Source organism: Triticum dicoccoides, chromosome 3B, assembly GCF_002162155.2.
Source record: "Triticum dicoccoides isolate Atlit2015 ecotype Zavitan chromosome 3B, WEW_v2.0, whole genome shotgun sequence".
Taxonomy (NCBI): Eukaryota; Viridiplantae; Streptophyta; class Magnoliopsida; order Poales; family Poaceae; genus Triticum; species Triticum dicoccoides.
Genome location: NC_041385.1, coordinates 819,772,653 through 819,786,114, shown reverse-complemented (window position 1 = coordinate 819,786,114; position 13,462 = coordinate 819,772,653).

Here is a 13,462-nt window from a genome sequence, read left to right as displayed (position 1 = left end):
TCTCTATAGAGTAATTCATTCAGGCGGTCTCTGGCTTCCCTGATGGTTCTTTGATCTGCATTCATAGCCATTAGTTCCTCAAGGCGGGTACGGGATTTATTAATCTCTTTTATCACGTTACCAAATTTTTTCTTACTCCACCCTTGCAACGCATGCATGAGCTCCCCTAGGGACGCCGCAACGTCGCCCAGGTCCCCCATACTACCAGCCGCTGTCCAAGCCTGTAGGATCACCTCCGGCAGTGCGTGGTCACGTTCCCACGCCACCTCATAGTGGCGACACCTCCTGCCCGCCTTCTCCCTAGGCAGTTCAGGAACCCACTGAAGGAGGATCGGGTCATGGTCAGAGGTTGGTGCCACCAAGTGTTGGACTTTCGCCTCCATGAATAAATCACGCCACAGATTATTTGCCACTGCCCGGTCCAGCCGCACCTTGACATTTGCTCGTCCGGACCGCCGGTTATCATATGTGTACGCAGTCCTGAAAAACCAAGATCACCTAGTCCACATAATTCCAATACATCACGAAAATCAATCATTTGAGCTGTCGGGCGAGGAGTATCAGAGAAGTGCTCGAAGCCCCACATGGCCTCGTTGAAGTCGCCAGTCACCGCCCATGGCATGTCTACCCGAAGGTGAAGATCCCGAAGGAGCGGCCACATGTGGTGTCGGTGCTCCGTCCGGGCTCGCCGTAGATGCAAGTGAGCCTCCAAGGTGGCTCACCTGCTACAGAAGTCACATACGCATCAATGTATCATTCATTCATATCTTTTATATCAACTTGCACAGACTCGTGCCAATATAGTGCGAGACCTCCACTAAGAATCTGCTTCTCTTCAAACCAGCTAGAATATGTGCTAGAATTTAAAAAGATGTTTGCGAATCAAAACTATTTCAAAATTCAAAAAATAATCAGGAATTCGGATAATTTAAAAACGTTTGTGAATTGCAAAAATTGTCCATGAATTCGAAAAAATATTCCCATATCTAAAAAAGTTTGAATTTCAAAAACATTTGAAAATGTTCATTATTTCAGAAAATGATCATGAATATAGAAATATTTTTTGGTTTAAACAAATGTTCGCAACTTTGATAAATGTTCCCAGATTTCCAAAAAGTATTAATTTGTAAAATGTATTCAAAAAAATGATCTCATATATGAATAAAATATTCCTATAATTCAAAAAACGTTCATGGATTTTTCAAATGCTCCCGAAATTCAAAATATGTTCATGAATTTTAAGAATGTTCTCGGTTATAGTTTTTTATTAATTAAATAAACTCTTATTGTATTTAAAAGAATGTTCCGAAAGAAAGAAAATCCTTATTATTTTAATAATGTTAGAAAAACAAAAATCTAGCAAACCAAAAAAGGAAAAAAATACAAAGACAAAAAATAAAATAAATAAATAAACAGAGATAACTAAATAGACAAATTGGAGAAAGTAGGCATGGCGAACAACCTAGCATCAACGGGGGAAGGATTTGGTGCGCTTTGAAAGGTTTGGATTGGAAGGACCTTGGATAGAACATATTTTTATTTACATTGGTTGACGAGCCTTCTAGTTTGAGGCAAGATGTTGACGGTAGCCTGTGGATGTTTCAAGGGGCACTGTTGATTTAAGGAGGTACGTAAGAGTAAATTTCTAGAAAAGATATTGTGCGGTGAAGTGTCCATATAGATCCAGGAAGTGGACATGACAACATGAAAAGTTAGCTGAGAGTAAGTGGGAAAATTCATGCAAGTACATGTTCATGAGGATGGAACTATAGTGGTGCAGACGTCGTGGGCCGGGGGTAAAAGTGAAGGTATATGTTGAAACCTCCCTCGTGGAGGAACCAGTATGCAATAGGAGAACCAAGAAAGTCGAGCTAGTGCTAATTCCAATATGAATACTCCCCGGACTTTTGCGATGTTGCTTCTTTGGCCAAGCCAATCATGAGTGTTCGATGGAACTCGAGGAGGGAGACCAACCTTTTGGGAGATGGTTGCGTTATATACCAACAAAGAAAGTATTCTCCCCATGTATGAAATTAGACAAGTATGGCAGATATTATTTTTTCTGGATTGACAATTCATAGGAAAAATGTTGAAGTGGAGGCAAGGTAGGATACTCCCTTCGTCTTGGTGGTCTGGCACTGGAAATTGTTATGTGTGATATATCATATATGACTGGTATGTTTGAGATCATGTTCATACCTAACATAGGTCAGAGAACCCACTTTGAATTTATGAATCTTGTATTTAATAATTTCAAAGACGTAATTGATCAATTCACGTGGCTATGGATCTGACAAATTGTGGGGAAGAAAGTTATGACATGTGGCTCGATAGTTAGGAAGGTGCATGTACCACAACCCACCAGAGATTGATTCTTTGGTATAATGCTAGTGTGTCTCATAAAAGAACAAATATACTTCTAGTGGGAGGTGATGTTCTCATTGATAGTGATGTACTCATGTATCTCCCCCTTCTTAAGATCTGTCAGCCCAATCGCTCACAGTGTGCATGTGTATATTCATAGGGATGAGTGTATGTGTATATGAATGTTTGCTCTGTTCTAAGAAAAAGAATAGGTGGCCGGAAAAACACGAGCGATAGAAAACACTAACATTCATGCACGCACGTGGGAAGAAAAGTTGCACACATGTGGGAAGAGATGGAAGAAAAATGAAAAAAAAAAACTTGGCAATTGACGTTCATGCCTACAAAATTATAGGGGAGATAATTGACGTAAATGTTGTGTGTATTAACATTTTTTTTGACATCATGTTGTGTGTATTGACTTAGTCTTGAGGATGGGTATATACAGTGATACAAGACTTGGAGGCCACGAAGCCTCCTAGATGTAAGATGAAAATAATTCAGGTGTGCCAACCTCTCAACTAGTTGAGAAATAATTATGTCTCATTCAACTCCTACACCGTTGGATTTTATGCGAAGATTCGTGAAGAATTTATTTATTTGGTTAATCAAATAGTATAGGGGTTAGATGAGACTTTGTTAGAATTAGCAAACCTGAAATAACACCTTCTAATTGCACAAAACCTATGACTTTCAAATATACATCTTCTATATCTAAATAGCTACCCCCACTAACCTATTTCTATCCACATGTGAGTATGCCACCTCATCATTCAACATGCATGAAGAAAGGGCCACTACAACATGCAGCCATGCATAATGAAAGGGCACCTCAACATGCAAACATGCATAAGAATTTAAATACTACTCTATTATGCTATTTATGTTATACAATCAATAACCAACACTAGTAGAAAAAGAACCTAATGTGAGACACATTAGTCCCGGTTCGATTTTGGCCCGGTACTAATGGTACCATTAGTGCCGGTTCGAACGGCTATGGATTAATGCATGTTCGTTTTGAACCTTTAGTACCGGTTCGTGCTACGAACCGGTACTAAAGGGGTGGTGGCAGGCTGGCGTCAGGCCGGGGCCCCGCGATCACCTTTAGTACCGGTTCGTGGCACAAACCGGTACTAAAGGGGTTTGACCTATAGTCCCGGTTGGAGACACAAACCGGGACTATAGGGAAATTTTCAAACTCTACCCCCCCCCCTCGTGTATCGCCATTTCAGTTTTGCAAAATACTCCCTCCGTTCCTAAATACTTGTCTTTCTAGAGATTTCAACAAGTGACTACATACGGCGCAAAATGAGTGAATCTATACTTTAAAATATGTCTACATACATCCGTATGTTGAGTCCATTTGAAATGCCTAGAAAGACAAGTATTTGGGAACGGAGGGAGTACAAAAGAAAATGATAAAAAAACCAAAAAATAAAACTCTTCGAGGTGTAGTTATATTACTACATCTACTAGCTAGGAAATTAAAAAAAACTTAAATTTGGACATGTTTTGCAAAAAGTGTAGGGAAAATGTAAAACGGCTATAACTTTTGCATACAATGTCGTAAAAAAACATATAATATATCAAAAATTCAGCACGAAAATCCGCATCCGATTTTGACTGCCTAAGGCCTGTTTGCAATTTTTTAGAATCCTCAAATTTCAAAAGGAAGAAAAGATATGCTCAAATTTCAGTTTTTTTAAAATTTTGGTTAAATCTGGTCAACCTATGGTCAAACTACTTATTCAAGAAGTATTAATGTTGCTACATAATTATTCAAGAATATTAGTGTTACTAAATAATTATTTCAATTTTTTGAATTTTGGTCAAATCTGGTCAAACTATGGTCAAACTTATTCAAGGAATATTAGTGTTACTAACTGTTTTTTAGAATAATAGTTCCAAACTCAAACGGTGAAACGTGTGACCTAATGCTCAAGCTAAACTGCTGAGGGTTAATAGGATTGACAGCTTACATTTGTCAGGAAAACAACAAATGCAGACTTGGAAAGTAGGGGGAATAGAACTCTGAAGTTAAGCGTGCTTAGGCTCGGGGAGTGAGAGGATGGGTGACCGGCCGGGAAGTTAGACAATTTGGAATGAGTGATCCACACTTGAGCAATTAAGAGGGGTGATTAGAGACTAAATCATCAAATAATTCAGAAAATTAAAAATCGAAAAAAAATCAAATATTTTTTTTACAAAATTTTCAAAAAAAATCAAAAAAATATATCTTTAGTACCGGTTGGTAACACCAACCGGTACTAAAGGTCCCCTATACCACGACACGAGCTCACGCCACGTGGTGGGCCTTTAGTGGCGGTTCGTGCCGAACCGGTACTAAAGGGGGGGGGGGCTTTAGTCTCCACCCTTTAGTGCCGGTTGCGAACCGGCACTAAAGGCCCTGACGAACAGGTTTTAATGCTCCGGTTTCTACTAGTGCAAACACCACAAATCATTTTTTAGTTTTCGTTCTCATATTATTACTATACATATTCATGTTTCATATTAGAGACTAAATCATCAAATAATTCAGAAAATTAAAAATCGAAAAAAAAATCAAATATTTTTTTTACAAAATTTTCAAAAAAAATCAAAAAAATATATCTTTAGTACCGGTTGGTAACACCAACCGGTACTAAAGGTCCCCTATACCACGACACGAGCTCACGCCACGTGGTGGGCCTTTAGTGGCGGTTCGTGCCGAACCGGTACTAAGGGGGGGGGGGGCTTTAGTCTCCACCCTTTAGTGCCGGTTGCGAACCGGCACTAAAGGCCCTTACGAACAGGTTTTAATGCTCCGGTTTCTACTAGTGCAAACACCACAAATCATTTTTTTAGTTTTCGTTCTCATATTATTACTATACATATTCATGTTTCATACAACCAATTCTCACTGAATATATATTTATATTATACAATAATAACCAAACACCACAAATCATTTTCTAGTTTTAGTTCTCATATTATTACAATACATGTTCATGTTTCGTACAACCAATTCTCACTGAATATATATTTATATTATACAATTAATAACCAAACACCACAAATATTTTTTTTACTTTTAGTTCTCATATTGTTACTATACATATTCATACTTTCATACAACCAATTCTCACTGAATATATTGCAAAACATTCCCGCAACAGCGTGTGGGGTATCATCTAGTATCTCTAACAGCAACAACTAAGGACTAGGTGTGTTCTTTTTTTTCAAAAAAGGGACTAGGTTTTTCCTGGAGGATTAACTAAGGACTAGGTGTGCCTAAGTAGAGTGCTAATGGAGCGGCGGAAACTGTTGGGACATAGCCAAACGTCCTTGCATAATGTTGTTCGTGCGGCGGCGCTCCAGCTATCGGGAGCCGCTGATGGCAACGATGAGCTGGGACCGGGACGAACAACGTTGGACCATCGTACTTGTGGTCACACCCACCTCAAACAGTAGCTCCCGCTGACCGAATTCGAGACTCCTTTTATTCGTGCAAAGATACAGCCCGGGGGCGAAGCCTTCGTCCAGCAACACGCACCCCTCCGGCAAGCTGGCCTCTTCAGCTCCAGGAAACCACGCGTCCCACTCGCAGCATCGGCCATAGGTAATCACGCAAGATTTCGAGTCCGCCGGCCTATAGAACTTCATGGTCTCCGGCCGCCCCTGGAACTCCGGCCGCAGGTGCTTGGCCGCCACCAACATGATCTTCTCTGTTTCTAGGTCGGAGCGCACGAGCTTCTCATCACGCCTTTCATGACCACGTGTGGGCCAGTACACTGACCCTTGGTTGTACACAAGGTATGCTTGGCCATACACCGAGAGATCGACATGCAGCCTTTTCCAGCCCTCGCCTCCTCCGATGGTGTACACGTGCAACTCTTCGTCTTCAATCCCGCACGTAGGGGAAGAGCACCGTCTATGAGGAAGTCATGGTGCATGATCTTGTGTTAGAAGTATAATTATGTTTAAGTTAGAGATTAGGAGTTAGAGATAGGATTGGTTTAAACCACATGTAACTTGTCTTGCACTCCAAGTCTCTACCCCTCATGTACTCTATATATACCCCTACCAGGGTCAGATCAATATAACAACATACACAACACATAAACATTAGTCATCCAATATTTTTCCACATGGTATCCGAGCCAAGAGGTCTTGAGTTCAAGACCCTGCCAACGCAGTATTAAATAAAAACGATTCTGCGGCCTACATCGATCCCACGTCTAAGGACTAAAGTAGCCTAGACGTGAGGGGGGGTGTTGAAACTAAGAGCCATTAGACCAACGTCGCTCGATCCTTGGTCCTTCCACGACTTCCGCGGCATGCCGCCCCCGGGAGATTAATCTCCTCTTCCCGGGGGCGCGGCACCCGATCAATCAAGATCGGCTCATAGTTTAGATCAATTCCATAGATTAGGTCAATTCAATTTTCGAAATTCTATTAGATTAGGTTTTCTTTAGCCACCAAATAAATATCTGAAGACCCAAATTCCGGTGAGAAAAATCCTAGCAGATCGGTGCAGAAATCTTTATCCCAGACGGTGGCCAAATCACGCCACCCGGCGTGCTTCCTGGATCCCTCGCTCGAACAGGCGATGGTGCACGGGCTCTTGCACGGCCGCACACCAAGACTGGATCACGGGAGGGAACTCCACTTCCAGTACGCGGCGAGCCCCCTGCAACCAGATTGCATCCACGTACAGATCGATTTCCAGCCGCTGCACACGACGTTCATCGTCGGAGTCGCAGCCTCGCCAGGGGATTCCATACTGCAGCGCCAACCAGCTGTCCGCGTACGTCGCGCACAGCGCACGAGCGCGTTCCAGAAGAGCAACCGGCGGCTTCTCCAACAGGGATGCGATCGGATCTGCATCAACCCCACAACATCTGCCAGCCCCTCGACATCAAGCTCCACCAAGCGTCCCTGTGCAGCCAACAGAGTCTCCTTCCAGCCATGCGTAGGTATGCCCATGCATGCTAACGTTTCCATCCAGGAATCATGCACATGGACACACGACAATCTCCTACGAGGAGATACATGCAGACATGGACTCCGTGCATCGACGGGCGACACAAGAGCGGTACCCACGGTCAGATGGGCCTCCATCGCCAACTGCCATCTACGTCAACCTGTACGACATCCACACCACCGATCTACACCTCTGCATTGACCCTAAGCCACTTCATCGACCTGTACGACTAGCCTGGCTACCAGCCAACATACTTCATCAAGCACACCTACGAGAAGCGATCTCAACATGCACTGTCCACACGCCAGGCCAGTGTGGAACGGGATGCAATCTTCATCGACTTCTCCGGCACGGCAGGGCATCGACACTTTGTCGCCGCGGAGGGACGCCTTCCAGCGACGCATCATCGTTGACATGCCGCTGCAACATCATCGTCGACACTTCATCGCCGAGGTCTTCTTCAACGTCGTCTTCACCAACATCTTCATCAACACACCGCCGCCGCCTCGTCCACAAGATGGGCACCTAGCGTCCTCTGACAGACTTGTCTGCAAGACGCGACCTCGACGACGGCAATGACCGCGTCACGACGACGGCATCGACCGCGTCATCCATAACTACACGACTGCATCGACACGGCGTCACTACAGTGACGACCCTACACGGCCACACGGTTCTGGCAAAACCGATGTGTGCTCGATGGCCTTCCTCCGGTCTTGGCAAAATCGGTAGACTCATCGCCGACGGCACCCTCTGACATCAGCAAGGTGCATCGTCCACGTCTGCAGCTCCGTCATAGCGCTTTTTTTTTGCGCCTCCGGCTTTGTGCGGCTTCATCATCCACGACGACCACACCATCGACCACGACTACCTCGACCACGGCTACATCACCATGATAGGCTACCTCGACATTAAAGGCTACGTCTACAACAACTCATCGGCAACAACTCCAGTCAACAGCGTCCGCCTCGTCACTTGCGTCCACGACACTCCCGCTGTGACTGCGGGAGGGAATAGAGGAGAAGGCAGGAAGGCACCAGAAGGGGACGCAGTCACCGCCCTAGGTGCCGACCCATCAGAGGCGCAGTTGATGATGATGCGGCAGAGAAGACGACGAAAGCACAAGAATTCAAATTCAGTCGTCATCGTCCGCTTCACTCCCGCTACGACTGAGGGGGAATGTTAGAAGTATAATTATGTTTAAGTTAGAGATTAGGAGTTAGAGATAGGATTGGTTTAAACCACATGTAACTTGTCTTGCACTCCAAGTCTCTACCCCTCATGTACTCTATATATACCCCTACCAGGGTCAGATCAATATAACAACATACACAACACATAAACATTAGTCATCCAATATTTTTCCACATCTTGAACTGTCTGGTCGTAGCGTCGTAACCGAGGCAGTATGCCCCACAGTTGACGGTCCACCTTAGCCCCGATGCCTCTGGCGGGAGCGGCAGCACGAACGACTCACCGGTGAACGGTTCTACGACTTTGATGGAGCCCTGACTAGCTTCCAGGAAGCTGAGTAGGCCATTGCAAGCGCCTACAAAGTCATCCCACACACCGGCTATGAGTTCGGCCTTGAGCCTCCAATGCTCGTCGAAGAGGAAACCGCGGCCGTTGCAAGGGTTTTCACGGCTGCCGTAGGTGAAACCGGGAAAGAAGACGATTGTGTGTGTCAAAGGTGCTCTATGTCCGTGCATCATGCGCGCCTGGATGAACATGTGGTCGGCGATGATGTCCCGCCATTCTTTGCAGACAAGGCAGAGGCGGCGGAGATCGCTCCCAGGGAGGCGGACCAAGATGCTGGCCAGGACGTCTTGCGGCAGGCTCTCGGCTTTTGCCATGGCCATTGCCTGTTTCTTGAAACCCGGCCGACGACGCGGATGCATGGCAATCCGCATCAGCCTCCGATGTATTAACCTAGCTGTGAAATTCATGGCGGCACGTAGTCGAGATTGAGGTTATTTTCTTCGGAAGCTTTAATCTATGGTTTATATCCCTCCGATGAGGCGGTGCCGACAAAACGCGGAGTCTTCGTATTCATGTGGGAAGCAAAAATGCTAGACGTACCAAAGATTACAGGATTTTACCGGCTTTTTCATCTAGTAACCAATCATAAAATTGCCCCCCTGATTTTTAAGGGGTGGGCCGTGTTCCTCACCTATTGACCAATCAAATTAACCTTCTTTATAAAACCTTGTAACTCTTTTGTACGTGTAGCGTAACTCATGTGGGAAGAGATATAGTAGTAGTACGAGCTGATGTGCTGCCGTGTCATGTCAGGGATGAACTTGCAAAGTCTCGGAAGAGTTTCGGTAGGATGAGCCACGGCGCTGTATCCGTCTACTAACAGGACAGAGTTTTGCGAATCAACCTGTGGTTGAGTTGGTTAAGTGGACAGTGGTATCCCCAACCCACCAGGGTTCAAATCCTGATGCTCGCATTATTCCTGGATTTATTTCAGGATTTCCGGCGATGCGCTTTCAGTGGGAGGAGACGTTCTCGTCGACGACGAGGCGCCTACGGTGACTTCGTAAATTTCAAGATGATATGCCGGCTCAGTCTCTCGGAGATGCTCATAGGGGTAGGGTGTGCGTGCATGCGTTCATAGGGGTGAGTGTATGCGCGTGTATATGAGCGCTTGTGTCTGTACTGATGCTCAAAAAAAAACAAGACAGAGTTTTTTTATACCATTTTTTTAGAAAACTTCCCACCTATTCATCTTCAATCATATTAGTACAATGAACAACAGAGATAATAAAAATTATATCCAGATCCATAGACCATCTTTTGTAGATAAAGCAAATATATTAATATCGCGATGATACCAAATACACCCAGTCTCTGCACCAACAAGATGTCCAAAGACATCAGGGATGCACACGGCCAAGAAATAAAATAAAAAGGAGAAAAAAGAAAATAAGGCCTGTCACGGTGTTGAACCACTCGCAACCGTAGCACTCTAACCACCACCAAGACAACACCAGTACTACAAACAAGATCCCCAAAAGCGACGCCTTCAAAAAGGAAACAAAGCACAAGTATTGTTGTCCCCGGATCGATTTCTCCTGGGCTTTTAGGCCAACTCCACCGCGCGACCCTATCCTGTCCGCCCCGGTCCGTTTGGGGTAAAAAGGACAAAGGAGGCGGCCCAGCGCGCGACGGCCCTGACCCATCCTGTCCGTTTTGTGTCCGGGCCGACCCATTTCGAGCGCAAACTTGCGCCGGGTTTGGGTCGCGGCGGACACCAAACGGACGCGCCCTCGTCCGCGTTGGGGCCGCGTGGCAGGCGGCCACCTACCTTCCTCCCGCCCACATCAATGCGCACGGGCGGGCGGCCCCACCTGTCATCCACACATGGAAGGGTCGCCGTCCTTCTTTAAGTGGGAAGCGTGGACCGGTCGTCGTCCACACTGCCCCACGCCACCCCGCGGCCTCCTCGAAACCCGATAGCCCCAGGCCCCAAACCCTAGCCAAGAACTCGCCGGCCGGCCGCCCCGCAGCCATGGGGCTCTGGAACTACGGCCGCAAAGGCAAGCACGACCGCGAGGCTGGCTCCTCGTCGGGGCGTCGCCGCGGCTCGGTGAAGAAGGAGGAGCCGGCCTGGCGCGCCACTCCGCCGCAGTCACCGGAGCGGGAGGGGTCGCCACGAGAGGAGGTGTTGCATGCACCTTCCGCCGTCCAGCCCGCCCCCGTCTACCAAGCACCGCACCCACCGCCGGCCCACCTGTGGACGCCGCCGGCCTACGTCGACCTCGTCAGCGACGACGACGACACCGGCGGCCAGTGAAGAGCGCCACGGCGACGGCAACGACGGGCACGGGCAAGAGCGCGCCGGTGGCGACCGCTTTTTTTTTCTTTTTTATGTTTAATTATTAATGTGACGAAACTGAGCCGTTTTGTGGCCATGGACCCCCCTAACTAAGTTTTATCTTTTATTAAACTGCGTTTATTTACTTTTTTAGTCATTTTTTTATGTTTTCCTTTTTTATTGTTTTTCTAAACACGAACGTGATTTGGGGTGCGGCCGCGCGGTGGGCGCACGCACGACCCAATGAACACAGCCGGACACGGGCGTACCCATCGACGCCCCAAAGGGACAAAATCCGGCCAATCCGGACATCCGTTTGGGGTCGTGCGGTGGAGTTGGCCTTACTCCGGAGAAAGTCCGAGTCCCAAAACAATGCCTTCAAAAAGACCATTGCCAGATACAATCAATGAAGGCCAGACCTTGGAGTTACACCCACCTAGCGACAACTACAAGCACTAAAGCAGGCTGAAGGCGCGCTGTGTTATCGCCCCTCCCTCGCTGGAGCCGGACAAAATTTGTTGTAGTAGACAGTCAGAAAGTCGTCGTGCTAAGGTCCCATAGGACCAGTGCACTAGGACAGCAACCGCCGCCGATTAAAAGACGCGTAGATTGAAAGGATCCAACTGCAGACACACAAATATAGATGAACGAAGACGGATCCAAGTAGACCCACCTAAGACAATTACCGACTGAATCCCCCGAGATCTGCCGGAGACACACCTCTATACGCCCTCCCGACGATGCTTGATGCACCACCGGGATGGGAAGAACTTTATTGCATCTTCAGTAAGCCACCGTCGTCTCGTCTTCCTTAACTGGACACAGATCCTAACAAAACTCAGAAAAACAACTAACAACCGAGTAACCCTTGACAGGTTTTGTTACAACTGGTTTTAAACTCATGGTACATTTTTTCGGGAATCATTTTTTTTCGAGAATCAAAACTCACTAGTGTCAAAAACACTCTCATATTATGGGACGGAGGGAGTAGAACAGACTGACGGAGTGACGGTCATGTATGCATGTGGAAAGAATAGTTGCTTGCAACAAAAAGAGGTTTGACTACTGCGTGCGAGTAGAAAGAGCTGTTCTCGGAGTACAACTGTCCAAGCCGAAGGCCCGGCAGTTACGGTGTGTCTTGCTGCTTGACTTACACGGCGGTAAGCCGATCGACTAGCCGGGTTCCTTTGGTGTAAGGACTGGGCGTGCCCAAGTGGAGCGCCAATGGAGCAGCGGCCACTGTCGGGGAGTAGCCAAACGTCCTTGGCTCGCACTCCTCACCGGTCGGGAGACGCTGGCGACGACGAGCCGGGACGAATGACGTCTGACCTTTGCTTTTGTCCTTGTAGGCACGCCGACGAGGCTGCTCCTCCGACCCCTCATCAAACAGCAGCTCGCCCTCGCCGAATTCAAGGCTCCTTCTCACCGTGCGAAGGTACAGCACGGGGTCGAAGCTATGGTGCAGCAGCACGTGCCCCTTCGGCATGCGGGCCCTTTTAGCTCCAGGAAACCACGCGTCCCACTCGCCGTCTAGGCCATAGGTCATCACCCAAGGCGTCGAGTCCGCCGCCGGCCTGAAGAACTTTGCCATCTCTGACTGGCTCGGGGTCTCTATCGGCAGGTGCAAGGCGGTCGCCTCCAACGTCATCTTCTCCGTCGCCAGGTCGAAGCGCACCAGCTGCCGATCTCTCGCGCGCTCCCTGTGGCCACGCGCCGGCCAGTAGACTGCCCCATCAACGTACACAGGATCGCCGTAGGCCTCGCCATACACCGAGATAGCAACATGCAACCTCGTCCAGCCCTCGCCTCCTCCAATGGTGTGCACGTGCAACTCCTCGTCATCAAGGGCCTCCCCTGCACGCAGGGGTTGGGCGTTGTATTTGAGGTAGCCATGGTGCACGATCTTGTAACGCCTGGCCGTAGCATCGTAGCCGAAGCAGTAGGCAAGGGGGTTGTCGGTCCACCTTAGCCCCAATGCCTCTGGTGGCAGCGGCAGAGCGAGAAACTCACCTGTGAACGGCTCTATGACTTTCATGGAGCCTTGCCCGACTTCCAGGAAGCAGAGCAGGCCATTGCAAGCGCCTACCAAGTCATCAGACACGCCGGCGGCAAGCTCAGCTGTGATCCGCCAGTGCTCGTCGAAGAGGAAACCCCGGCCATTGCTCCTGTAGGCGAATCCAGGAAAGAAGATGATGGTGTGCGTGAAAGGCGCCTGAGGTCCGTGCATCATGTGCGCCTGGATGAACGTGTGGTCGGCGATGATGTCCCGCCATTCTTTGCAGACACGGCGGAGGCGGCGAAGGTCCCTCCCC